Source organism: Panthera tigris, chromosome B1 (genome assembly GCF_018350195.1).
Source record: "Panthera tigris isolate Pti1 chromosome B1, P.tigris_Pti1_mat1.1, whole genome shotgun sequence".
In the NCBI taxonomy this organism is placed as follows: Eukaryota; Metazoa; Chordata; class Mammalia; order Carnivora; family Felidae; genus Panthera; species Panthera tigris.
This window is the reverse complement of record NC_056663.1, coordinates 75,638,095-75,665,194: the sequence shown is the minus strand read 5'-3', so window position 1 is coordinate 75,665,194 and position 27,100 is coordinate 75,638,095. Positions and strand designations below refer to the sequence as shown.

At 40.4% G+C, this 27,100-nt stretch overlaps 1 protein-coding gene across 2 annotated transcripts in view; it reads left to right on the top strand.

The window, feature by feature from the left end:
- Positions 1 to 27,100, top strand: part of FHIP1A (FHF complex subunit HOOK interacting protein 1A) — a 284,213-nt gene that overhangs the window by 35,072 nt on the left and 222,041 nt on the right. Inside the window, exon 3 of one of the 2 annotated variants that reach the window (XM_042983773.1) lies at positions 5,673 to 5,858. The gene's annotated coding sequence lies outside the window, so the exon portion shown is untranslated. Of the gene's footprint in view, positions 1 to 5,574; positions 5,859 to 27,100 lie in introns of those variants that run through there. The other variant, XM_015538394.2, reaches the window with a different exon arrangement.

Sequence of the window (27,100 nt, the reverse complement as noted above, 5' to 3'; positions counted from 1 at the left end):
TTGGAAAACTTTTGGCAATATTCACTAAATCTCATTATATATTCAGCAGCTCCACTCCCAAGAGAGCATGACACTTGCTTATGGCAGGAAACGTGGAAATAGAGAAAGGAACAAAGAAAATAGTCATCCTAATATAGGGATGACAATTTTTAAGGAGAATCCTCCTTAAAAAATTTTTTTAATGTTTATTTTTGAGAGAGAAAGAGCTTAAGCAGGGGATGGACAGAGAGACAGGGAGACACAGAATCCAAAGCAGACTCCAAGCTCCTAGTTGTCAGCACAGAGCCTGATGTAGGGCTCGAACTCACGAACCACGAGATTATGACCTGAACCAAAGTGCGTCGCTCAACTGACGGAGCCACCAAGGCACCCCAGGAAAATACTATTTTACATTCTGTTTTGTGGTAGGCTTATTTTATTTTAATGTTTATTTATTTTGAGAGAGAGAGGCACAGAGAGAGGGAGAGAGACAGTCCCAAGCAGGCTCCACACTCAATGTGGTGCCAAAATCAAGAGTTGGACACTCAATTGACTGAGCCACCCAGGTGCCCCATGGCTTATTCTGTTACTATAATATATTGTGAACATGTTTTCATTTAATAGATATTCATCCATATTTTAAAAAATCTGCCTATAATAACATAAATGGCTTTACCATAACCTAGTGCTTACCATAATTCTGTCTTGTTGGATACTTAGGATATTTCTTTTCACTATACTTAAATGACCCGGTGATGGACATTGTTATATGTACAGGTTTTTTTTTTAATGTTTATTTGGGGGGGGGCAGAGAGCGACAGAATCTGAAGCAGGTTCCAGGCTTTGAACTGTCAGTCAGCACAGAGCCCAATGCAGGGCTTGAACTCATGAATTGTGAGATCATGACCTGGGCAGAAGTCAGATGCTTAACTGACTGAGTCACCCAGGTGCCACATTATATGTAAAGTTTTAGCAAATATTTGAATATTAGAATAAATTCCTGGAAGTAAAATTTCTAGTTTGAAAAGTATAAACATTTTCAATATTTAGATACACATTTCTAAAAATTACTATAGCTTCCTTTAGCATGATATGAAATTATCCAACATGCAACAATATTACTTTTTATAATTTTTCTAGTCTTGCCAAATTTATAAATAAAAAATAATTGTTTCTCATCCTAGCTTTAATTGATATGACTGGACTGTTAAAATACAGTGGTCATTTGTGTTTTTTTTAATTTTACTTTTTAGAATTCTCTTTTGAATATTTTTCTATTCTTACATCTTATTTGAAATAATTTTTTATAAGGAGTAGTACCCAAAATTCTTTGCTTATTATATATATTTTATTTTTTTTTTTTTGCTTTATTACAAACTTTTCATGTTTCAAATTCCTTTCCCAAACTATCAAACTCTGATACTTTAGTTTGTCTCCTTGAGGGACTAGAACTCCAGAGAAACTACTAGAACATGGATTTTATTAGACACTTTTCTTGGACTTCATTTCTTCTGTTTTTTTCCTGCATTGACTATAACTTTCCATCTTTCTAAATTTTAGTATAATTGAAATACAATATCCTATTTCAGGTATACAACATAGCAATTTTATGTTTATATACATTGTTTATATACATGATCATCCTAATAGGTCTAGTTACCAGTTGTCACCATAAAAAGTTAATACAATAATATTGACTGTATTTCCCCTGCTGTTCAATACTCTCCCATGACTTATTTATTTTATAACTGGATGTTTGTATTTCTTGATCCCTTTCACCCACTTTGTCCCCCACTCTGGCAATCAGTAGTCAGTTCTCTGCATCTATGAGTCTGATTTTATTTTTAAAATTCCACATATAAGTGAAATCATATAGTATTTGTCTTTCTCTGTTTGACTTATCTCACATAGCACAACACTCTCAAGGTTCATCCTTGTCCCAAAGGGCAAGATTTCATTCTTTTTTATGGCTGAGTAATATTCCATTGTTTTTGTATTTTTATTTCATGTTCTTTCTTTGTTTTCTTTTCCCTCTCCTTTTAGTAAGACTTATTTCCTCTGAAACAATGACTCTGTTTCATCCCCAGAGGGCAGAGTGGATATGTATGAAATTCATATTGTACACAGGAAACTTAACTGCTTGCCATTTATTAGGTACTGTGCTAGCCACTTCACTGGATTAATTCATGTTATCCTTAAAACAACCCTAATGAAGTAGGTATTTTTTTCATTTTATAAACTGAGGAAATTGAAGATTGTTCAAATTATGTGTCCTTTTTTTTCCTGTCATCCCTTTGGCCTTCTTGATTTTTATCCCAACCTGCAACTTTTGAAGTCGTCTTCTTTGCCCTGGCAGTTGCATCCTTTCAGCTGCTCAGGACAAACACCTCAGTCTTCTTTGCTTTCTTTCCGTCATACTTCACATTCAACCTGTGAGGGATTCCTGTCAGTTCATCACCTCCACCCATATCTCCCTGGTCCAAGTCACTATCCTCTTGCTCTTAGATTATTTCAGTAGCCTTTAATTGGTTTCTGCTACCCACTACTGTCTATACTCAATCTAGCAAAGTTATCCTATTAAAATGTGACAGAAGATGTCACTTTTCCACCCTAAACTCTCCAATGGCTCCCAACTCAGAGTAAAAGCCTCACCTGAACTGTCTCACCCCAACCTCTTCCCTGTCTTTACCTTCTTCGATCTGCCATTCTGGCCTCTTGGCTCTTCCTAGTGCACTCAGGCATAGTTCTGCCTCAGGGCTTTTGTACTTGCTGTGCTTTCTGCCTTGAAAGTTGTCTGTCCAGATATCTTGCTCCTTTAGGCCTTTGCTCAAATATTACTTCCTACAGAGGTGTTGCTAGATGCTCTTATTTAAAAGAGCACCATGGCCAACGGACACGTGAAAAGATGCTCACCATCACTCATAATAAGGGAAATACAAATCAAAACCATGATGAGATACCACCTCACACCTGTCAGAATGGCTAAAATTAATAGCACAAGAAACAGGTTTTGGCGAGGATGAGAAGAGGAACCGTCTTGCACTGTTGGTGGGAATGCAAACTGGTGCAGCCACACTGGCAAACAGTATGGAGGTCCCTCAAAGAGTTAAAAATAGACCCTATGATCCAGCAATCACTACCAAGCATTACCCAAAGGATATAAAAATATAGATTCGAAGGGGGCACATACATCCTGATGTTCATAGCATTATCAACAATAGCCAAATTATGGAAAAAGCCCAAATGTCCAACTGATGAATGGATAAAGATGTATATACATGTGTACACACACACACACACACACACACACACACACACACACACACAAATATTACTCAGCCATCAAAAAAGAATGAAACCTTGCCATTTGCAACAATGTGGTTGGAGCTAGAGTGTATTATGCTAATTGAAATAAATTAGTTCGAGAAAGACAAATACCATATGAAACAAGACAGATGAATATAGGTGAAGGGGAAAAAAAGAGGGAGGAGAACCATAAGAGACTCTTAACTATAGAGAATAAACCGAGGGTGCTGAGGGGAAGTGGGCAGGGGGGGATGGGCTGAATGGGTGATAGATATTAAGGAAGGCACTTGTGTTGAGCACTGGGTGTTATATGTAAGTGATGAATCATTAAATTCTACTCCTGCAACCGGTATTACCCTATATGTTAACTAGAATTTAAACAAAATTTTGAAAAGAAAAAAAAAACCTGTTCCTCCTCATGTCCCCTCCCTGCTTAATTTTTCTCCGTAGCATTTCTAATCATATGGCAGTCCACACATTTATCATCTGTCTCTCTCCCATTTGGAAGGTAAGCTCCATTAGGGCTAGAATTTTTAAGTTTTTTTGTTATCCCCTTTGTCTCCAACACCTAGAAAAATGCCTAGCATGCAAAAAGCACTAATGATTTCCCCACATTCCAATTATTAGAGCAGGCCAAGGTGACCTGCTGGGTAGAACTTTCCCCTTTTTTCTCCCTTGTACTTCCCCAGATTTTACTTGAGACCCTTGTCTACACTTGTTACAGGTGAAAGGCTAGTGAATCCTGAAAGGACTCCCAGCAAGTGCGACCTGTGTTGGTGCTGCTTTCCATGAGCCACAGCAGTGGTCGTAGACAGCCTTAGAAGGAAGTGTGTAGTTCCTATCATCCCATTACCATGGTTGCAAGAGAGAACTTGAAACTAGATATACCGGATTTTGGTTTTCCCCGGACGCCATTCACTGAGAATGGAGGGAGGAGGATACTCCTCCAAAGGAGAATTTGGTGAGGTGCCAGCAGGACGCTGCTGAGGTGGAAAATCCTCCACATCCACCTTTGTAAGTTGTGGTGTGGCCCGACCTGCTCAGGTTTTGGCTTACCTCAAGTTTCAGCCATGCCAACCACAGGGCTCTGAAAATGCCAAGAAGGCCTCTACCTAAGAATTTGATTCCTCCTCCTGGCTTTAAAGTCCAGAAAGCAGAGCATTGACTCTGCTGCCCAAGCACCCAGGGGGCGTGGGAGATGCAGGAATAGGGGAGGGAAGTCAGCGCCGCCTACTTTGGCAATGGGCACAGCCCCAAGTGTCTAAGGGCAAAGGAGAAGCTAGGCCCTACACCGTGGAGGTCTGGGCTCTGGAAAGGAGACCCGCGCCGGGCCAAAGACCACCACCAACTCCTCTCCCCGGGTGCTGGGGTAATGGATCCTGAACCTGCTGTGCCATTTTCTGTGGAGTCCTGAGTTGGGGATGGTTCCTTTTTGCTGTAGAACTGTCCACATTAAAAAGCCCTCATCTGGGGGTTGGGGGAGGATTGCTAGGGTACATGTGCCACGCACACATATACTCGCGAACAATTGCAACAATGCTGACTCACCTTAAAAACAAAAAGCAACACCTGCTCACTGCCCTCCGTTCCCCAAAACCCTGACTCCTTAAGTCCGCCAAGAGTAAAACTCCCCCTGCTCACTTCAGTAGAATATGCCAGTAAAATAACAGGAGAACGCTTCCGTCATCGACTCAGCTCTCTTGGGACCTTGTTAGTGTTTTAAAGTTCAAACCTCAGGGATAGAAAGAAAGGCTTCAGTGAAAGAAATTGGAGTGGGGAGAGGGCACCGCTGGCTGCCGTCAAACCTTTGGGGAGCAAGAAATCTAAAACGTCCGTGACATGCGGAGTTGTCTGACTTCCTCCACCCCGCAGGACCCAAGAAACCAGCCTTGTGGCCGGTTCATAAATATTGATTTATTTTTTCGTTGGTGGGGAGGTGTGAGAGCGGTTGTGTGTGAAGGGATGCAGTGCTGACAAAAGACGAGCCCCTAAAGGCGGGGTGGGGCGTACTCCACGTCGCCCGGGTTAAGTTTCGGTGGAAAGTTTCCCTCCGAAGCTCCTCCCCCTTCACCCTGGAAACCCGCGCAAGGCTGCCGCGCCGCGGAGCCCCAGCCCTGGCGCACCTGGCGGCCGCGCTTCCCAAGGGCAGGGGTGGGGGCGGGGCTGGCGGCGGCCGGGGCGGGGCCGGGCCCCGTGCTCCCCAGGGCTGCCGGGCAGGTTGGGCCCCGCCTTGCCCCGGCTCGCCCCGCCCCGCTCGCACTCCCAGGAGCACAGAGTTGGGAGGGGGGAGTGGTGCAGAGCCCCGGATCCGCGCGGCTCAGCCGCCCGCTGACGCATGGTCGGAAAGTTGCGCTCAAAGCTTCTCCCTTCTCCTACTTTCTTCCTAGGGCCGGGCTGTTGAGTTGGAGCCGGGCGGGGAGGAGCCGGCTCTCCGCCCCTCCTGGAGTCCGGCGCGGGTGGCGGCTCGGGGTCCGGTGTACCCTGGACGGCGGCACAAACTTTCCCGACAGTTTGGGGACACTTGTCCGGAGCGTCCCGCACTGTGTGGAAGGAGGAGCCGAGTCCGCGGGCAGGTACGTGGCACCCTGCTTGGAGCTTTGCCGCTTGAGGACTTCTTTTATTTTAGGGGGTTAAGAGAGTGGGGAGAGCAGACGCGTCCTTTCTCTGCATTCCGCCGACTGGGCTGGAGGAGAAGGTATTGGGATGGGGGTTGCACTGGGAATACCCCAAACTAGATCGCTGCATCGGGCCGCAGCACTGCGGGGACGAGGTGGCTGCGAGAGCCGCGGGACCCGGCGTTACTCGGTGACTGACCCCGGGAGAGAGAGAGCCGGCTTATTTTGACGGAGAAAGATGTCATCAGGGCTCTCCACCTCTTTCCTTGGTCCCTGGGGCCAGAGAGCGGGGGTCCTACGGGAGGAGGAGAGGCGAAGAGATCTGGGGCTCAGTTTTTCTCCCCAAACCACCTCGCTTTCACGGGAGACCGAGGTGGCGTCCCTCTGAGGTTTGTAGCACTCTCCCGGTGGAAGGGCGGACTTGTTGGGTGGCTCTTACTCAGTTTCGTAAGGTCTCTAATGAAACTGCGTTCAAATCATGGTGGTTGTTATTGATGTCGTGCCTGCATGCCTGTCCGTCTGTCTCCCGCCCCGACTCCAACAATGCTTCCTTGTTAACCCCGTTTCTGCTAGGGAATGAACTAGCTGCTGTTCTATTTCAAGCCTGGCCAGGGTGAGGTGTTGGTAGCAGCTGTAGTCTTGTTTGTTTGGAACTTTGGGAATCACGTGACCTCTGTCTCGCCTACCTGGATCCATCCCTTAACAGACCCGGCTTCCACCATTCAGCAAGTGCTGCAGCCTCAGCCATCCAGTGACGGGGAGATATCCCCATTGGAGGAAGGATCCCCAAGCTGAGGAGTAGTAGTAGGCAGTGTCAACCGATTGGGCCCACACCCAGCCTTCTCGGGAAGGGCTGTGCTATCAAATTCATCTGTTAGGAAGTTATCTGCTGTCTGCTAATAGCCATAGCAGCCTGATGAAATTATGTAGGTCATTGAAAAATAATTCCTGCTTAATCACCTTTATCCTGTTGATTAATGAGAGAAAAGATTTCCTTTCCTTAATGTACCATGCCTGTTTGACAGGGTCACCTGCCTGACCTCAAGTTTACTTTTAAACGTGGCACTGGACCCGATGTTGTCCCTGCCTCAAACCTAGCGTACCCCAGCCGAAGTCTACATTTGGAGAACATTAGTGGTCTCCTTTGGACAGATGTAGTGCAGGAGATTCAGTCCATAAATTTTAATGCTGCATCTTGTCGGCTTTAGATAACTTTTCAGATAATTAAAAGCTGGTTTCTTTTAGCTCCAGTTAATCCCTTTCCGTAGAACTCATAAGAATTATGCCCACGCCTGTCCTGAAACTGTTTGGGGTCTCCTTTTTCATTTGTCCTATAGCTTTAGGAACAGGACTAAACCGTGTGGGGTGGGTGAAAAGGGCAAAAGAAACCGAGCATCCCTGAACTAGATTCAGAGAGAGGTTTAGAGTGGTCTAATATTTTAGGCCCAGCTGCCCAGCTAGCTTCCTTATTGTCTCTAAACAGAGACACTCTAGGTTGTATTGCTTTTAATGTAGGCCTTTGAAGACTAGAAATGAAAGGGTGGTTTAGAGTAATGCATCACTGGACAGTTCTGCATCATAATATCTCAAGTTTGGCTCAGAACCCTTTCTCTATGAAGTTCATTCTATCATAATAGGAAGCCAATAGATAATGTCTACAAGTCAAAAAGCAAATGTACAAACAAATTATTTCAAAATAGAGAGGTACATATTAGAAGAAACAAGAGTTGCCTGAGGGGTGACTTTTGAAATTTTGTTCTCATATTACTTAAAATAAAATTTTGGTAAGGAAGCTTCCTCTCCAGGTGAATAGAAAACTAAATTGCCTTCTCAAATCCATGCTTAGGTATTTATTTTATATTCTGTGTACACGTGAGCCCTTTGAAGAACTGGACACTCACATTCTTGCCTTGGAACACAATTGATATCTATTTCACTCTTATTTTCAGTGACTTCTAACTCAGCCTAAGTAGAGGAACAGTGCTCAAGAGTGACCAATAATGTCAGGGATTTCATTTATAGGGATCTGGTCTCTTAGTAAAGGCAAGAGCAGAAAGTAACATTTCTGTATGTTTTATGATTAGCTTTATAATTAGCAAAGTACTTTGACATGTACCATATTTGTGCTTTGTGATTTAACCATTTTGTAGTGGGTGCTATTATATTTAGATTATATAGGAGGGAAACAGTTAAGATTCAGAGAAAATAAGGAACTTCTAGGTATATACTTCTATCAGCCTTTTATTTTTTATTTATTTTTTTTTAATTTTTTTTTTTAACATTTATTTATTTTTGAGACAGAGAGAAACAGAGCATGAGTGAGGGAGGGTCAGAGAGAGGGAGACACAGAATCTGAAATAGGCTCCAGGCTCTGAGCTGTCAGCACAGAGCCCGACGCAGGGCTCGAACTCACGGACCGTGAGATCATGACCTGAGCCGAAGTCAGACGCTCAACCGACTGAGCCACCCAGGCGCCCCTTCTATCAGCCTTTTAAAAGGAAAAGGTAAGCAGTTCAGCCAAATTTATTCAGGGTAACAGAGGAACTGCAATTCAGGACAGGCAATTGATGGTGAACTATAGGCAGGTTGGGAGAATAAAGGAGGAGAGTATCCTTTTATAGAGAAAAGGAGCAGGTTGGGAGGGCTTTTGAACACGAGTTCTTTGGAAGAAAAATGAGATTTCCAAGCGGTAGTGGCTTCTCATTGGCTGCAGGTGAGGGCAGCTTGCTGTTGCTGGACTGAGAGGAAATTTTTCTTCTGGATTGTGCAAGCTGTGACCACGAGTGGTACGTGTGTCAGAGCCCTCCCTTTTTGGCTTCCCAACTCCAATTTTGAGTCTGGTTTCCGTAATACATTTTTACATTTCCCCATTGTGATCAAAATATTTCTTTAAGAGCATCACTGATCAAGAGTTGGGTCATCTGTTCTTATTAGAAACATTTTTATTTCTTGATGTGAGGAAGAACCTTTCCTAGGGTCCTGTCCCATGTCAAGGAAAAGTGCCCAGATTGGAAACTGTTGAGGCCACATTTGAGTAACAAGGGTGAGTGGAAGAGAGAACTCTCAGGCATTTCCCATCTAAAGTCTATATCTTAGGTTGTAAGCATTGGAGATCATCTTGATGCATTGAGCCAGCATCATCTTATTGGGTATGTTATTTCTACCCAAAGGTTGGCAGGCACCAGGTACAAAGTTTGAAAATGATTATATAAAATAAGATGAGCAGAATAATGACTCCAGTTTGTGTAATAGTCCTAAACCAGGAGCCTAAACCTGAAGGTAACTAGCCAAAGAGATCAAAGGATCACGGATCATCAGGTGGAATTTGCTGTAGCAATGTACTTGTTCCCTAATTTTATGTATTTGGGTTTCTGGTTCTTTGGAAGAATTTATTCATGTGTGTTAGTTGCTTGCTATCACACAAATACCTCTGTATTTAACAAGTGGGTAATCAAGGACGATGTGATGGTCCAAAACTACTTTAACCAATGAGTCAAATAATTGTGGTTGGACTGCTATTGTCTTAACAGAGGAATTGGCAAGTTTTCCCAACTCCAGAGAGAGATTTCTAATAATTTGTTCATTGGTGTGAATACCTACAATAGAGGCATCCAGAGTCCTGTATACCTCTGGGGAGTTCCTGGTGAATGCAGAGTTGAAGGTTTAGGGAGGAAGACCACAGGAAGGCTTCAGATTTATTGTGGATGTTCACAGAGACAGTTATTCTAGCAAGCATTGGCCTCCAACCTGCCAGCTGTCTAAACATTCATAGGCCCACTGAGAGGCCGGTTCGCCACAAAGATAAAACCAGGTGGTGCATATAAGATTCCTGCTAGGGTTTGATTATTAATAGGGCTCTTAATTGGGATTTTTCAGTTGGTCCTTTCAAGCTAAGGGTCAGTGGTGTTTGAGGAACAAGTAGGGAGAAACCATATTGTTCTGTGGACTTTGCTCTCAAAGGCCATATAGAGAGGAGGCTGTTTGGCTAGGGCAAGCAGACCTAAGGTAGTAGTGGGAATGGGAAACTGTATGGGTGGAATTGGTATGATTAGTTGCATTGAGAGTTATGGCAGGGGAGAGATCAAACCAAGGTACAGGAAAACGTGGTTGTAGAAATTTGACTTAGTGACAAATATCCATAGAGGTGCAGGTATAGTTAGTGGTTGTAGTGGAGATGAAGGAGAAGGTTGCTGTGAGGAAGACTACAAGGTCATGGCTGTCCTGGACAGATTGGGGTTTTGGATGACAGGGTTTGTTCAACAGAATCTGAACTATCAGGAAGGTTTCCCCCTTTTGTAAGGGATTGGGAAACGTGAAGGAGGGTGTTGTCCCTCCAGGATAGAGAAGGAGAAAACAGATAAGAAAAAGCATAAAGAGTATTGGCCTGATGCCACCATCTTGGGGAAAGCTGTCTGCTCCAGCTGTTGTCTGCTTCAGTTCCTGGAAATCTTTAATTTGAGGCCACCAGTTGGTGTACAAGTCCAGTCAAGTTTTAGAGTTTTCTTTACATGGAACACATGGATCTAGGAGTCTACTCCTTGGATTTTGGCTGCACAGGGATTAGTCAGTAACACTTGGTAAACACCTTTTTCTAGTGTGGTTGAAGAGAGTCTTATTGGAGATATCTTTTCCAATAAACAAAATGCCAAGGTTGCAGGGTGTGATGTTTGGGTCTTCATCTCCTGGGAACACACTGTGAAAAGATTGCTCTACTTGAACATGATTATTTTCAAGAGATGTAATTAGACATTCGCAATATTGAACTGTATCTCCTTTTATTAGGTGCAGGTAAAAAGACGTGGAAGCGAGATTTACAGGGAACCCAGTAAATAACTCAAAGGATGAGAGTTTATGAGCTCCAAAGGGGGTGGATCTGAGATTTAGAAGAACCAACCAACCACCAAGGCATTTGGAGAGTTTCCACAAATTTTGCCAGTCGGGTTTTGATGATGCCTTTGGTTCACTTGACTAGTCCTGAGGAGTGAGGATGATAACTACAGTGAAAATGCTGTAGAACTGGCCAAACAGCACAGACTTGCCATAATATTTGACCAGTAAAAATGGGTTCCCTGGTAGCTGTAAAGCTCAAGAGGGATTCCCTGTGTATAGGTGCTTTTCCAATAGGATTTTAGCTTCTGAAGAGGCAGTAGCTTGTCTACCTGGAAAGGCTTGACCCAGTGGGAAAACATGCAAATTATTACCAAAACATATTTATATCCGTAAGATGGAAGTAGCTGAATAAATCCATTTGCCAAACCTTGAATGGTCCATTAGGCAATTTAAAGTGCCCAGGAACTGTGCACACGGGTTGCCCTGGATTTTATTTTGGGCAGGTGGGACGAGTAAAGTAGGCATTTTCTGAAGCCTTGTTAATATTTCCCTACCAGTATTGGTTCCTAAACATCTCATTTTATGTATCAACTGATAGTTTAATGCATGTACAGTTGTCAGTAGTGGGAGTTTTAGAATTTCTGGTAGGGCTATTTTTTTATTTGACCCAAACCAGAGGTTTCTCTTCTTATACCAGCAACCATCCGATTGCCAATACTGTTTTTTCCTTTCTTGTGCTGATCATTGGGTGTCTCTAGTCAGTTTCTCCACATTATCATCTGAAGATGAGTTCCTTTGGACCACGACAGAAGTTTGACTTTGGAACTTTGGAGGGCAGTCTATTTTGCAGAAATGTCAGCAAGGTGATTTCCTTTAGCCTTCCAAAAGCCAAGCTTAGAATGCTCTGGAATCTTAGTAATAGCCAAAGCAGCAGATAATAGTATAGCATCCAATAATTTCTGGAAAAAAAGTCTGCTTTTAATTTTGTCTGCTTTTAATTTTGTCTTTGAAGGAAGCCACATTGTTGCCATAACATTTCAAAGTCATGAGCCACTCCAAAGGTATATCTACTATCTGTGTAAACGTTGGCAGTTTTGCCATTGATTAGGATACAGGCCCCAGTGTGTATGGTTTGGTTTGTTGGGCCAAAGTAGCCAAAGTTAAAGGTGCTGCTTTAGTTCCTTCAAAAGGAGTTGATATTGCATACTCAGCGTGATATTTACCATCTTCATTTTGCACATAAGAACCATCAGTGAACCATGAGTAGTCAGTGTCACTCAAAGAGTTTTCTATAAGTCATCACAGGGAGTCAGAGGGTGATCTGTTGGTATTGAGCAGTTATGGGGGGTTTCGTCAGAGTAAGAGGGGAAAAATAGTAGCAGGGCTAAGGTTTTTACAGTGATTTATTACAGTGATGAGTTATTACAGTGACTTACTAAGTGAGACAGCCTACTGAAAGATGCTATGATGAGAGTTAAGAACTTCAAACTGCATGTGGCACAAAGATGGTTAAAGGAGATCCTATGACTATTTCCTTAGTGGTCTTTATAAGAGAAAGTAAAAGACATAGGTGTGAGGCATGGGGTATCCACAGGCTACAGGATCTAGTTGTTGGCTGTAATATCCAATGGATCAATGGCAATCTCCATGCTTTTGGGAGAGTGCTTCAAGGGCATTCCCTTCTTTTTCATATACAGAAAGGGAGTTGACAATTGGGGTGTCCAAGGACAGTTGTTTTTTGTTTTTTTTGTTTTTTTAACTTTTAGGATTTGAAAAGTCATGTTATCTGAATCTTTCAGATGTCAGATTCAGATTTAGTAGTTTTTAACAAAGTGTATAAATCTTGGGCCATAAGGGGAAAGTTTGGGATCCAGTTGCTACAATAACCTGCCAGTCCAAGAAAACCTCGCAATTCATGTTTGATTTTGGGCTTGCCAACACCTGTTGTTGCTTGTGTTGTTAATTTTAGCCATTCTGACAGGTGTGAGGTGGTATCTCATCGTGGTTTTGATTTGTATTTCCCTAATGCTGAGTAATGTCGAGCATCTTTTCATGTGTCTGTTAGCCTTCTGGATGTCTTCTTCAGAAAAGTGTCTATTCTTGTCTTCTGCCCATTTCTTAACTGGGTTGTTTGTTTTTTGGGTGTTGAGTTTGCTAAGTTCTTTATAGCTTTTGGATACTAACTCTTTATCAGATATGTCATTTGCAAATATCTTCTCCCATTCTGTAGGCGGCCTTTTAGTTTTGCTGATTATTCCTTCATTGTGCAGAACCTTTTTATCTTGATAAAGTTGCAGTAGTTCATGTTTACTTTTGTGTCCCTTGCCTCTGGCAACACGTCGGGTAAGAAGTTGCTCTGGCCAAGGTCAAAGAGGTTGCTGCCTGTGTTCTCTTCTAGGATTTGGATGGTTTCCTGTCTCATTTTAGGTCTTTCATCCATTTTGAATTTATTTTTGTATATGGTGTAAGAAAGTGGTCCAGTTTTATTCTTCTGCATGTTTCTGTCCAGTTTTCCCAGCACCGTTTGTTGAAGAGACTGTCTTTTTTCCATTGGATATTCTTTCTTGCTTTGTTGAAGGTTTGTTGACCATAGAAATGTCAACCTTTTAAAAGAAAAAAGGTAAACTGTTCAGCCAGCAAAAATTGAGCTTATTTGGGAAGAGTGGAAAAATTACAGTTGGGACAAACAAACTATGGGGTACCATAGGCAAACAAAGGAGAGTGTTTCTTTATAGAGGTAAGGAGGAAGTTTAGAGGGATTTGTTTTGAACAAAAGTTTATTGGAGGAAAATGAGAGTTCTAAGTGGTGGTGTCTTCTCATTGGCTGTAGGCAAGGGCAGCTTACTGTTGCTGGGCTGAGAGGAAACCTTTCTTCTTTTTTCCTGGACTACGCAAGCTGTGACCACAAGTGGTATGCGTCTCAGAGACCTCTCTTCGTGGGTTCCCATCTCCAGTTTTGAGTTAGGTTTCCTTAGCACATTTTCACACTCAGCTGCTATACATCATGGACTCAAACCGAATCCAGGATTTTTAATACAGAGGCCAAGCTTTTAATTTTTTGCCTGCTACATTTTGTGAAGTGTTTGGATGTGAAATGAAAGCTTATTTATTAACCAAAATGTGACCTCACTGGGAACAGGATGATATGTAAATATGTACACACATATATGTGTATGTAATTTTTATATCGTTTGCATCTCAACAGTGTGGCTATACCTGGGGAAGTGGGGTGGGTGAATAAATGCCCCAATAGATTGAGAAAAGGACTTTTTATAATGTCTAAAACTGAAAAAAAAAAAAAAAAACCTGGGAAATTCTAATTTAAATGTGTGATTTACAAATGTGGAATTAATTACCAGAAGAAATATCTTGCAGAGTTGAAGGAGCTTCTTCTGGGGAATGGAATTCAGGGGTGGAGAAGAGACACACAGGAGTCTGCTGTTTTTGGCTATGTTACTTTACAACTTTGTATCGTATATGCTATGATGTGTACAGGTATACTATTAAAAAAAGTCCTTTGGCGAGAATAGCATAGCGGTCTGTTTTCAGAATTTTAGAACTGAAAGGACTATAGCGACTCTTTATGGCCAGTTTTTTCATTTTGCAGGTGAGCAGATTGAGGTATGGGAGTTTAAATATTTGTCAGGGTCCCATGACTGTAGAGACAAACCTCTCCTAGCACAAGTTCATACCCTCCCCAGGCAGTGGAACATTTCCCCATGTTTGTTTCTCCACAATTACCTTTCTAGGCAATTCTCTTTTCCACTTTGATCTAGTTTTTTTTGCAATGTTTAAATAGGTTATGGAACTGTGGATTCAAGAGTAGTTATCTCTTAACCCCTCATATTTCCATTATGAAAAAGCTTCAAATATCTTTAGAGTCTGCAGACTCTGTACCTTTTCTTTTGAATTCTGTATTAACTTGTAGTTAGAATTAGAGACACTGAATGCAGTTTGTCTGCAACTGTTTAGGAAGTGACAGCATTGCTCAGTTGAATTTGATAAGTACTGGAATTTGGGCTCAACTTCTATCCTGAGAAGCTGTGACTAACAGGAGATGTTAGCTAAGGAGGTGTTTCCAGTATCTGTGTGTGTGGCTTAAATTTGGAGTTCTGAGAAGGATATAACTTTTCTAAAAGGGAGGTAGAGACAGATGTTATTTTAGAGCAATTATAGAAAAGTGGTTTTGTTTTGTTTTGTTTTTTGTTTTTTTGGCATTGTTTGTTTTTTAGAGAGGGCACGCACAAACGGGGGAGAGGGGCAAAAGGGAGAGAGAGAGAGAGAGAGAGAGAGAGAGAGAGAGAGAGAGATTGAGAGAGAATCTCAATCTCAAGCAGGCTCCATGTTTACTGTGGAACCTGATGTGGGGCTCCATCTCACAATCCTGGGGTCATGACCTGAGTTGAAATCAAGAGTTGGTCGCTCAACTGACTGAGCCACCCAGGAGCCCCTAGAAAAGTTTTTAACATCTATGTTTTCTCTTTATCCTAAGTTTTTCTCCTACTTCCCTTTGAAGTATATCACTAACTTAAAATAAAACTTTATTCTTTCTGATTATACACATAATACATATTATTCAACAATCAAATATTATGGAAATATGTCATGTTTAAATTTGAAGTGCACTGTAATCTAATGTTCTGGAGAAACTGCTATAAATAGGTACATGTTTTTCCTCCAAACTTATCTCCATATTAAAATATTATTGAGGTTGTTACCGAGTACATGGGTAATACTAAACAACTTTCAACTTGGTTTTTATTTTAGCTTAATATATATAACTTAAAAGTATTTCCATGCCCCTACATACAGAGCATTTCAGCTGTGTAATAGCACATCACAGGTTATTTAAACTGTTTCCTATTGTTGGAAATTTGGGTGGTTTCCCATTTTTCTATATTAAGAACAGCATTTTAGAGAATATCCCCTAAAGTACACTTGTGTGAATGTTTTCTATAGTGAAGTTTTGTGCAAGTCAAAGACATGAAAATATTAAATTTCTCTAATTTATACTTCCTATAATAGTGTCCCTCCGTGTAAAATTATGTTAACACCTTTTTTCTTAATGTGTAAGACTGAAGATAGAAATGATTCATATGTGATCAGACACTGAAATAGGAGGTCATAGTAGCAAAGGCTCTGAGCTTTTAGGTGGGTCTTGCCTCATTTGCTCACATTGCAAGTTCCTTTTGGTTTTAATGTTTTCCCCAAGAGAAGATAGTAATTGATAACAGCTATAAAAATACTCTGCAGTTGTTGGCCGAGCTGCTAATTAGTTTTAATGGAGCATAGTTTTTTTTTTTTTTCCCCAAACATTTTCCGAAGAACGTTATTCTAGGACATGCCTTTAAGGAGTTCAGCGAATCCACTAGGTGGTGCAGAACACAGAATGAGTGTATCTTAGCTCTTCTTATATTGTTAAAGTTTACTTCTAATGAAATACTGGTAACGGGTTAATTTTAAGACCTTTAGGTTTATAGAAAGTGCCAGGAATGGATTTCACTTTTCTGTGTGTGAAAAATGTGAAAAATGATACTTTGATAAATGTGATAAATGTTACTTCGATAAATTTCATGATTCAGGGTCATTGAAGCAAGCACATCTCAGGGATTCCTGTGACAAAGTGTTTATTGACTATCTGAGAGAGTCGATTAATAGTTTCACTGAGTTCAAGCTTTGTTCATAGCTATTAGATTAGAGGATTAGATTTCATGCCTCAAAATGAGTGTCTTCTGTTTGGTTTGTGTTCATGGAACTTGTACTTGGGATTCATTCATTTTAGTATTTTCTTTGTAATATATCAAAACGAGTATAGAAAACGTATGTAAATGTGTGTACACACATATGTATACATGCATGTATTGATGTGTAAGTGTATTTTAACAGTGTCTTAAGTAGCTCTGTTAGCGTGATTATTTGGTGCATCTTCAACATGAAGATGACGTCTGTCCATCTTTGTTTTATTAGGGGAAATGTTTCTTGACATTTTTTTATATGAAACATTTTCTTTTTTCTTCAAGTTTATTTATGTATTTTTGAGAAAGAGAGAGCGAGCAAGCAGGGGAGGGGCAGAGAGTGAGGAAGAGAGAGGATCCCAAGCACTGACAGTGCAGAACCTGCCATGGGGCTTGACCTCATGGACCGTGAGATCATGACCTGAGTGGAAATCAAGAGTCGGACACTTAACTGACTGAGCCACCCAGGTGCTCTTATATGAAAAAATTTTTTTAATAAAACTATTTCTTAAGACATGGGGGTACTTTATAGTTGGCATATGCTCTTATTTTGATCTTTTTGGGAAGATGCAACCTGTCTAATGTATTCTTGATTATTGTCTATTCTGTAACATGAAGTCAGTTTTTTAAGTTGAGTATTTAAAATCTCTCCTATTTGTGTATATATTCAAAATGTTGACATTTTGCTTATTTTAAGCAAGATGTAGTCATTTAAATGTGTGTGAAAAATCTGACAGCGGGACTGTTGTTGCCCTTGATTTGCTTCAGGAAACACTATTTACCTGAGTTGTATTAAATGCTTAATGGTTAATGCAAATTTCTTATCAGCTTGGTTAAGTTTCACCTTCTCTGCATTTCCTCCTGGTACTTCTCCAATGTGTTACTGTTTAAGACCTTGCATGTCCTATTTGAAAAGCAGACACTGGAGTTGCTACAGGAGAACCCACTTGCAACTTGAGTTTGGGTGTGTGGGGTCTGCTTGTGTTGCTGCCTCCCGTTCTTTTCCCCTTGAAGTAATCCTACCTTTTGAACATGTTTTAGAGTTAGTCTGTCACTGAGGAGTGGTCATTCCTTCACAGTGAATCACAAAACGAGTAGGTCTGATTAGGCTTCCTGACTCGAGCCTGACTGACTCAACCTGCTGTCCTTTGAGCTTCTCCGTATAGGCATGTCAGGGGCAAACTCTCAACTTTGCTCTCTTCCCCATGTGGATAATTTATAAATCTGCATCCTCTCGCTGACCTTTGGAATCTTAGGCTTGCTTCTCCAATTCCTGCTGGACAGGTCTACGTTTGGATCCAGATATCAAATTAAACTATAGGGTAGCACTTATGAGTAAGTGCATCTTAATCACCTAGCAGAGTACCTTATATCAAATAGAACCCTATACATGTTTGTTGTTTGTTGATGATCTATCTACTTCTTACTGTCACATGGTCAATTATATTTTTTAAATGTTTATTTTAAAAATAACATGAGAGTATGCGCGCGAGAGAGTGTCTGAGCAGGGAAGTGGCAGGGAGGGGAGAGAGAGAATCCCAAGCAGGTTCCATGCAGAGCCTGTATGCGGGGCTAGAATCCACGAACCATGAGATCCTGACCTGAGCTGAAATCAAGAGTTGGACACTTAACTGAGCCACCTGGGTGTCCACAATTATATTTTTAAATCTTGTTTCTGTTTCTGGTTTTTCTTTCTCTAATCCATTTTCATGCTAAAGTCAGTCTGATTTTATAAAGTGTATCTTTGCCCGTGTCACTGATCATGGTCCTTGTTTCCTACTGGTAATGACTCAACTCAAAGTGGGGTGATAAATTTATGTGCCAACTTGATTGGGCCACAGGATGTCCAGATATTTAGTTAAACAGTATTCTGTGTATGTCTGTGAGAGTATTTTTGGATGAGATTTAACATTTGAATTGTTAGACTGAGTAAAGCAGATTGCCTTTGTTGTGGGTGGGCCTCATTCAATCTGTTGAAGACCTGAATTGGACAAAAAGCTGAATAAAGAAAAATTCACACTCTTTGCCTGTTTTTGATCTAGGCCATCCATCTCTACCTTTAGACTGAAACTTGAACTTGAACTGTATCATTGGCTCTCCTGCTTCTCTGACTTGCTAACTGTAGACTGTGGGACTTTTCAGCCTTCATAATTGCTTGAGCCAATTCCTTATAATAAATCTCTCTCTCTGTCTGTGGGGTGTGTGTGTGTGTATGTGTGTGTGTGTGTGTGTGTGTAATCTTCTATTGGTTCTGTTTCTCTGGAGAATCCTGAGTGATACACAAGGCATCCATCTATGATCTGGTTGCCATGCTGGTCTGTTCTCATTCTGGAGCAGATGCTACCTATGCCTTTTCATCCAACTCTGCTGGGAGTAACCCTTCCTTTTTCTAGTTATTTCAGTGATGCACATTCTTCAAAGCCCAGTTCAGAGCTTGTGTCCTCCACTAAGTCTTTCTTGGCTATCTTTTGCTGTAGCAGTTTCTTGGCATGTGAATCTCTGGACTGAAATTTTACAAGCTGAGTCATTTGATGCCTTGCAGTGTCATCTTGTATACATTTGACCTTCTTCCCAACTAGATTATAAATTCCTTTAGGAATTTAAGAATCCTTTGGGAATTCCAGCCCTATCCTTCCAAATCCTCCATTGTTATTGATGTTAACTTTTACTTAGTAGGTGGCCAGAGAATGTCTACTGATTTTTTTTTTTTTTTAAAGCACCAAGATCTACCTAGGAAAGGGAAGGCAAATCATGCTTCCTTGCCCACCCTCCGTATTGAACCCAGTAAGAAATGTCTAATTCATTTGCCACAAGACCCCAAAGTCTTTATCAATGCCATGCTCCAGGGAGACTCTGCAAGTTGTTTGGGGTTGTTACCAGAAATGAAACCTATATATCATCCTTGAACTAGATCCAACTTTGCCTGAGAAAAAAATTGAGTCCTAAAGTCTTGTTGAAATGAGCCCATTCCTGAGGCACTGGTTTGCCTGGTTTACTTTAACTGTCATCTGCTTTGCTCATGTCTCTCCTAATTCCCTTTGCTCTGCTTCTGGCTAAGTCTTTTTGTATCTTCTTCTGTAAATACGCTATATAGCACATTTTTGTCAATAATTTTGAACAAGGGTGAAGGAAAAGAAATAATAAAATGAGCTATATGTTCCTAGGGAATTTAGATTTGTCAAATTTTATGCAAATTTTATTCAAGCAGAGTATGATTTTCCTCATTTTCCCACAACCGAACGTAGTTTTTGAGGAACACCATTGGAAATCCGACCTCATTCTGCTCTGTTCTTCAGCTCATCTTTTTTTTTTTTTTTTAAAGATTTTATTTATTTATTTTTTAAGTAATCTCCACATCCAACATGGGGCTCGAACTCATGATCCTGAGATCAAGAGTCACATGCTGTACTGACGGTCTGCTCATCTTTTAAGCTCAAAATACTGGAAACACTTTCTACTTTCCATCTTCCTTACCCTGCTCTTCTGCATTTATCTTCTAACATATTATAATTTACTTATTTATTATGTGTACTGTTTATTGACTCTCTCCCTTAGTAAGAATATAGAGCTCCAAAAAGGACAGCGATCTTTGGCCATATTAGTATTGGCTGTCTTTGGCTGTATATCCCAAGACATAGACTCGTGCTTGACATTCAGTAAGAATTTGTTGAACTGAGTGGGAGTTTGCTAACTTGGAGGTCTTCACTCCCTACCATTTGTTGCTTAGCTTTTCTTTTGTATTCTTTTGTATTCTCTGAAAGAGAATGGTTACTAAAGATCACTTCTATCCAGACCAGGTTAGTTCTTTCAAACCATATAACTACCTGTTCCCCAGATCTGTGCGTTTGTAATAATAGCCATATCACAACAGAAGTTTATAGTCCCTTGGCTGTTCATGGTTTACAAAGCACTTTCATTTATATGATCTCATTTCAGATATTCTTAAGCCTGTGACAGCTTTCCATTCTTTAGGGGCTTTTACCAAAGTATGCAAGTCAGCAAGTGAGACAGTATGTTTTGTCTCACCAGGGGATGCATTCTTCAATATGTGCTGGGCATACCTCCCCTTGACTGTGTTGTTCCAAAATTACATGTGCCTCTTCAATGTCCTCTGGCCTTTTAGGAACAATCATTCTGTTCCCCAGAACTGTGCCTTTATGGTGTCAGGTCCTCAAGGAAAGTGATAAAAATGAGAAAGTGATAAAAAAACCACTTTGTTGTGATAAAAATGAGAAAGGGTAAAAAAAAAAAAAAAGAAACAGACAACCGCCAATATACATTTATGGGACTCTTTTCAATGGAAGATACTTGGCTGGATGCCGAAAAACTATTGCCTCAAAGTTCATTTGCTAGCAAGAGCTACACGTGGACTTGGCTAGCAGGAATTGGAGGCACAAGCATGAAATTGAGAAAGTTGGCCCAAAGGATGCAGATACTGTAGAGGTGAGAACTGGTGGTGATTAGATTCTCCACCAGTAAGTTGCTTTTACTGTCCTGGCCTCTCTCCTTTTTAGCTGTGAAGATGAAACCATTTTCTTCCTAAAGGCCTTCTGTTCCTGCCTCCAAGCCATGGGAGCGCTCAATAACTATTAGTGTCTAATGATGACACAGGAATATTCCTCTGAGCAATTGGAGAGCTGTAGGCGTGTCACATGTTGACAGGTGCTCACAAATCTCTTTTTGCTGTTTTGAAATATCACTGCCAGGGGAGTTGTATACAACTTGTTCTGACAGAGTAGTCTTAAATATTCATTCCTTTTACCTATTACTTTAAGAGAAATGCCAGCATTTAGTCTTCAGGCTGCCAGTAGCAATCTTGGTGAAATTGTATTATAACTTCTTCAAGATACTTATTTTCATATAGTTCATTTATTTATACATCAATACATTAATGTTATTTTTAATGATGGAGGAAAATGCACTTTGAGGTTAGTGGAAACTCAGGGGTTACATGGAAGTCTCTGATCATTTATACTTTCTGGTAAGTTAAGTAGCAAGGATTTATATTGTGGGAAGCAGGATGGCAGTTTAAATACACATCGGGTTCAAGTCCCTACCCTGCCATTTGTAAATGTGTGACTTTGAACAAGTTACTTTCCTTGGATGAATCTTAGCTTCCTCATCATCAAGTGGAGATAATAATGCCCTTATTTCTGTGAGTGTTAAATAAAATAACAGATGTGAAGTGCTTAACATGGAAGTAAAAATCAGTGCACGGCAATCGTTATTTATATACTCAGGTCTATTAGCCTCATTCTAGGGACTGTTTGGGGGAGGTCAAGAAGTGTGTAAAATATATGTCTGGAAAATATATGTGGCAACAGATATGTAATTGACACATAAAATTATTAGGATAGTATGTGATGAAAGTAGGTATGACAAATGAAGGTAGAGGTGACTGTGGTCAAAGTCTTCAAGAATCATGGTAGGGATCATATTAGGATTTCTTTGGTCATAAATTATAGAAATTAAACTGTACAGAAGGAGAACTTATTGGCTCACATGGCCAAAATATAGGACAGGTGAGGTGAGTGTGAGGGAAGCCCAAACCAAAAACTCCTGTATCACCAAAACTGTCTTTCTCTCTCTCTTTTTTTTAATGTTTATTTTTGGGAGAGAGAGACCGAGTGTGAGCAGGGAAGGGGCAGGAAGAGAAGGAGACACAAAATCCAAAGCAGGCTCTAGGCTCTGAGCTGTCAGCACAGAGCCCAACGCGGGGCTCTGACTCACAAACCTTGAGATCATGACCTGTGCTGAAGTCAGACGCTTAACCCACTGGGCCACCCAGGCGCTCCAAGACTCTCTGTCTCTTGTCTCTCCTTCTCTCTAGGTCATTTGCTTCCACGTGGCTGGGGCATGGCTGCCAGCAAGCCAAAAATCACTCAGAGGGGGCTTGACCCTCTTTCCTTAGTCCAAATCTCTGAATCCTAGGAATGGCTCTGGTTGACCTCTCTTGGGTGACATCTTTGTCCTTATGGCCAGTGGCACCGATTGTCTGGTTATTGGCAGCCCCATTTAGAAATACCTATTTGGGGTGAGGAAGAGGAACAGTTTCCTAAAAGAAGGATTGTGCTTTTCTCAGAAGAGAGGAGCCATGTTGGACAGCAAGAGCAGGAGGTGTTTTGACTCCTGGAGGGGAAAAGGCCAGCTTTAGTAGTTTGCAAAGAGAGAGGCAGATGTGAAGAACACTAAACCAAAGGCACAGTGTAGAATGAGAAGGTGGTTTGTATTAGTGAAATAGGATCCAGTAGACCCAGACTGAATGGTTTGGAGTGCTTAGTTGAGGAGTTTAGAATGATCTGATAGGGCATAAATCCCAAGAACTGACATCAAATTGACATGTTGTGTTGGATTCTGGCTTTTATTTATTTTTTTTTAGAGAGAGAGAGAGAGAGAGAGAGAGAGAGACAGAAGGCACAGAGGGAGAGAGAGAATCTTAACCAGGTTCTAGGCTCAGCATGGAGCCTGACATAGGGCTTGATCTCATGACTTTGGGATCATGATCTGAGCAGAAATCAGGAAGAGCCAGATGCTCAACCAACTGAGCCACCCAGTTGCCCCAATCCTGGCTTTTATTTAAAAATAGGTTTTATATTGTAGACCAAGTATTTGAATTGGTAATTTGAGAATTAACTTGAATGCAGTTAGAAAGTTACACTCATTGAGTATAGACAAGGTGGTCTTTGTAGTCTCTTTGTTGTGTTCATCCTGGCACTCCCTTAAAAATTAGATGTTATCAAGCATTTATAGTACCTTTCCTGTTTAAAAAAAAAAAAAAAGCCAAACAGCTGTATTTCAGAGTAACCAAATAGTTTGTAAAAAATCTTGTTTTTAGAAGAATTCTAGCTAACAAATGTGGAAGGAATGATATAAAGAAAATATAACCATTTTGTTACCCCGGTGAAATAATAGATATTAGGAATGGTCACCAGTGACTACGGGTCAGAGGCTGATGGCAGACTTTATAATTGATGGATTAGGCTAATAATCCCTGAACCCACTGATCAATCTTAATGTTACAAAAAGAGAAAGAAGTAGATACTACAGGCCTCCTAATTTGATGGGATAGGAAGTATACAAGGTTGTCTGTGAGGTTTCTTGTTAAAAGAAAATGTCATGTAATTCAGGTCAAACTTTTATACCTAACCACTAGTTTATAAGAAGCACAGGAAAAAGAGGACGATGTTAAACAATACCACGGAGAGGTAACCAGCCAAATCCAGAATGTAGAAGTTCCTGTAGGACAGATTACTCCATTAGTGTGATTAAATAAATGACAAGGAAAACAGAGGGAAGAGAAGCTATCATTAGGGGACTTGAGATATGTGTCCATTATGTTTGGATCTTGATTTGGATAAATTAATTATAAAGCTATAAATTATACAAAGTTAGATAATCTGGACAATTTAAACTCCAGACAGTGGATAAATTAAAGGATTTAGAGGAATAATAGTGGAATTATTGCTATTATTTTTTAAACATGTGTAGACCTTTTTTTTTTTAAAGGTTTATTTTTGACAGTGAGTGGGGAGGGGCAAAGAGAGAGAGTGGGGAGAGAGAGAGAGAATCCCAAGCAGGCTCCCTGCTGTCAGCACAGAGCCTGATGTGGGACTTGAACCCGCAAAGCATGAGATCATGATCTGAGCTGAAATCGGGTTGGTTGCTCAACTGACTGAGCCACCCAGGCGACCCAATAGTGGTATTATTTTAAAAATAATTTAAAAATTATTTTAAGGATGCATACTACATTTTTTTTTCAGATTATATAGTATTGTGTTAGTTTCCTTTGACTGCCTTAACAAATTACCACTGACTAGGTGGATTAAACAACAGGAATTTATTCTCTCATAATTGTGGGAGGTCAGAATTCTAAACTCAAGGTGTTGGCAGGCCATGTTCCCCTGTGAGGTTTCTAGAGGAGACTTCCTGTGTCTTATAGCTTCTGCTAGCTGTCCTTGGCTTGTGGTGGCATCTCTCTGCTTAATCTCCTGTCATCTTCTTGTGTACATCTGTATCTAATCTCCTTCTGCCTCTAATGAGAACACATGTGATTGCATTTAGAGCCTCCTCATGTAAATGAAGGTAAATTCCTTTTTAAAATACTAAATTATAGTCACATCTTTTGCTAGATAAGGTAGTATTCACAGCTTCTGGGGATTAGGAAGTGATATATCTTTGGGGGCCATTTATTTTGTTTACCTTCCATATGGGTATATGAGATTTGCTTTCACTTTTCAAACAACTCAGCAAAGGCAAGGAGCAAAGTGAAAGATTATAACCTGCTGAATTATGACTGGCCATAAATTGTTAATTTTTGAGATGAGTCTCGGCAGTTAAGTGTACTGTTCTCTCTACTTTGTTTGTGTTTGAATATTTCTGTAGCGAAAGGTAAAAACAAACGAGAAAGGTTGACTCTCAGAGCAGGATTTCTTAGTTTCTCTGAGAATCTGGACAGTATGCTACATTGACTCCTGATAAATACAAATCTCAATTTTTTTTCCTGCTAATGAAAATTAGGTATGAGATTTCTAACATCCTTCAACTTTTCACCAGCTTTTTAGACATTTCTTTATGTTTCTCAAGAGAGATAGAGGGCAAATGAAAATCTGTTTACTTGGAATCAGAAATTGTAAGCTATAAGATGACCTGAGGCTTAGCTAAGGGAAGTCCTTTTTCTCTTCTGTACTAAAATCTTGGTGATCACATGAGAAGTGTTACTGTTGTTGGTGAAGACTCTCGGGCAGAGTAACTTACTGTATCATTACATCTTTGTCAAGCAGATGAAATTATGAAAGATAATCTGTTCTGCATTATTTTAGAACCCATCTTTCAACTGTGTTTTCATGTGATCGTAAAATGTCCCAGTGACCCACAAGTTGGCATGTAGAGCACATTCCCTGGCATAGCTCTATAGTAATTAATATTTTTCTATGAATTACTCTTTTAGGTAATACTGCAGTGTTATAAATCTTGAGAAATCTAGTCTGTTTTACTCTGTTTTTCCTTAACCCCCCCCCAGCCCCCCCCCCCCCCCCCCAAATAGTGAAATTTTTCAGGATTGCTCCTTCTCACCCCTGTGCTGGAAAGATTTCAAGTTATATATTTAAATTATTTTCAATATTTATTTTAAAGACAGAGAGAGAGTGCGAGAGTGCGCGTGTGCGCGGGGGGGGGGGGGGGGGGGGAGGGGCAGAGAGAGGGGCCACAGAATCTGAAGCAGGCTCCAGGCTCTAAGCTGTCAACACAGAGCCTGACATGAGGCTTGAACCCACAAATCGCGAGATCATGACCTGAGGCGAAGTCAGATGCTTAACCGACTGAGCCACCCAGGCGCCCCTCAAGTTATACATTTAAAATAACCACACGATGGTGTAGAGCACAGCATTTCTCAGAGCTATTGTGGTATGTCAGAAATACGATTATTTCTCAAAACACTGCAATATGCCCAATTCAGCCTTAAGTGTATGTGCTATAAATGATAATGACTGTCAGGATACTGTTGTAGACTATTCAAATTACTTTACATATAATTGTGTATGTTAAGGTTTTTTTTTTTTTTTTTTTTTAAGGAAAGAAAACAAATTCACATGTCGAATCTCTGATAAAATAATGCCTGAGTCGTGACTTTAGTTGCCAAAAGCAGCATATTTAAAAGTGCATTTAGTCTTCAGAAGTCAGTTTATTGACATTCCATGATTTTAAATTCTTTCCTCAGTGTTTTTCGTATTCAGTTTTTTCCTTCCCAAGGTAAAAGCTGCATTTTGAAGAGTTGGTATAAACTCTAGTTGCAAAATCTCAAAATTAGACTGTCTTTTTTTAGCTCATTGAATTAGAATTTAGCTGGTACATTTGTTTTGATATACGAGACTCCTAAAACCCAGTTCTTTCTTTTGTGTTCATTCTGAGCTGTAGTACAAATTGGTCTATATAGTCAGACAAAATGACATGTGGCCAAAATTAGACTTTTGTGGTGGTATATGGGTATAGTCTATAAGGCTGACTATATTTTGAGCTTCTTATATTGCTATGACATTGTCTTCAGGCTTATAGGAAAGCTACGTTTCTTTGGAGGGTATGGACTGGAGATGGCATGTTGTAACGTAGATATAAAAATGACTTTTCCATGTGAATAAAGTCGTTGGTGGATGAATAGATTTAAATCCTTGCAAGCCTCTTGGGCATTCTAGTTGCTTACTAAATGGTTTATTATAAAACTTGCTGGTGATTATTAAATTTCTCAGCCATTCCATCTTTTAAGGGTTGTAAAATCACCCAATTTATGTACCCTGCAATAAAGGAGAAGTGATTTACGGAAATAATCAAGATAGTGGTTTACATTTCACTTGATAAAGTATCACGATAATCTGTTCTGCATTTTTTAATGTATGCTTGTGTGCAAGGAAGAAATATTTACTCAGTAATATTCTTTATGAAATAGATTCTTTTATTACCCAGGTGTAGCATAATTTTCAGGAGCACATATTTTTACATAAAATGAGATACTTCTTAAATTTTGTTTTTTTCTTTGCTACTTTTTCTTCTTCATTTAAAAGAAGCTAAAATATGATTTAGAAAGCTGATTGAGAAAGTATCCTGGCATTTGCATGATGCTTTTTGGTTTGCAAATAATTAACA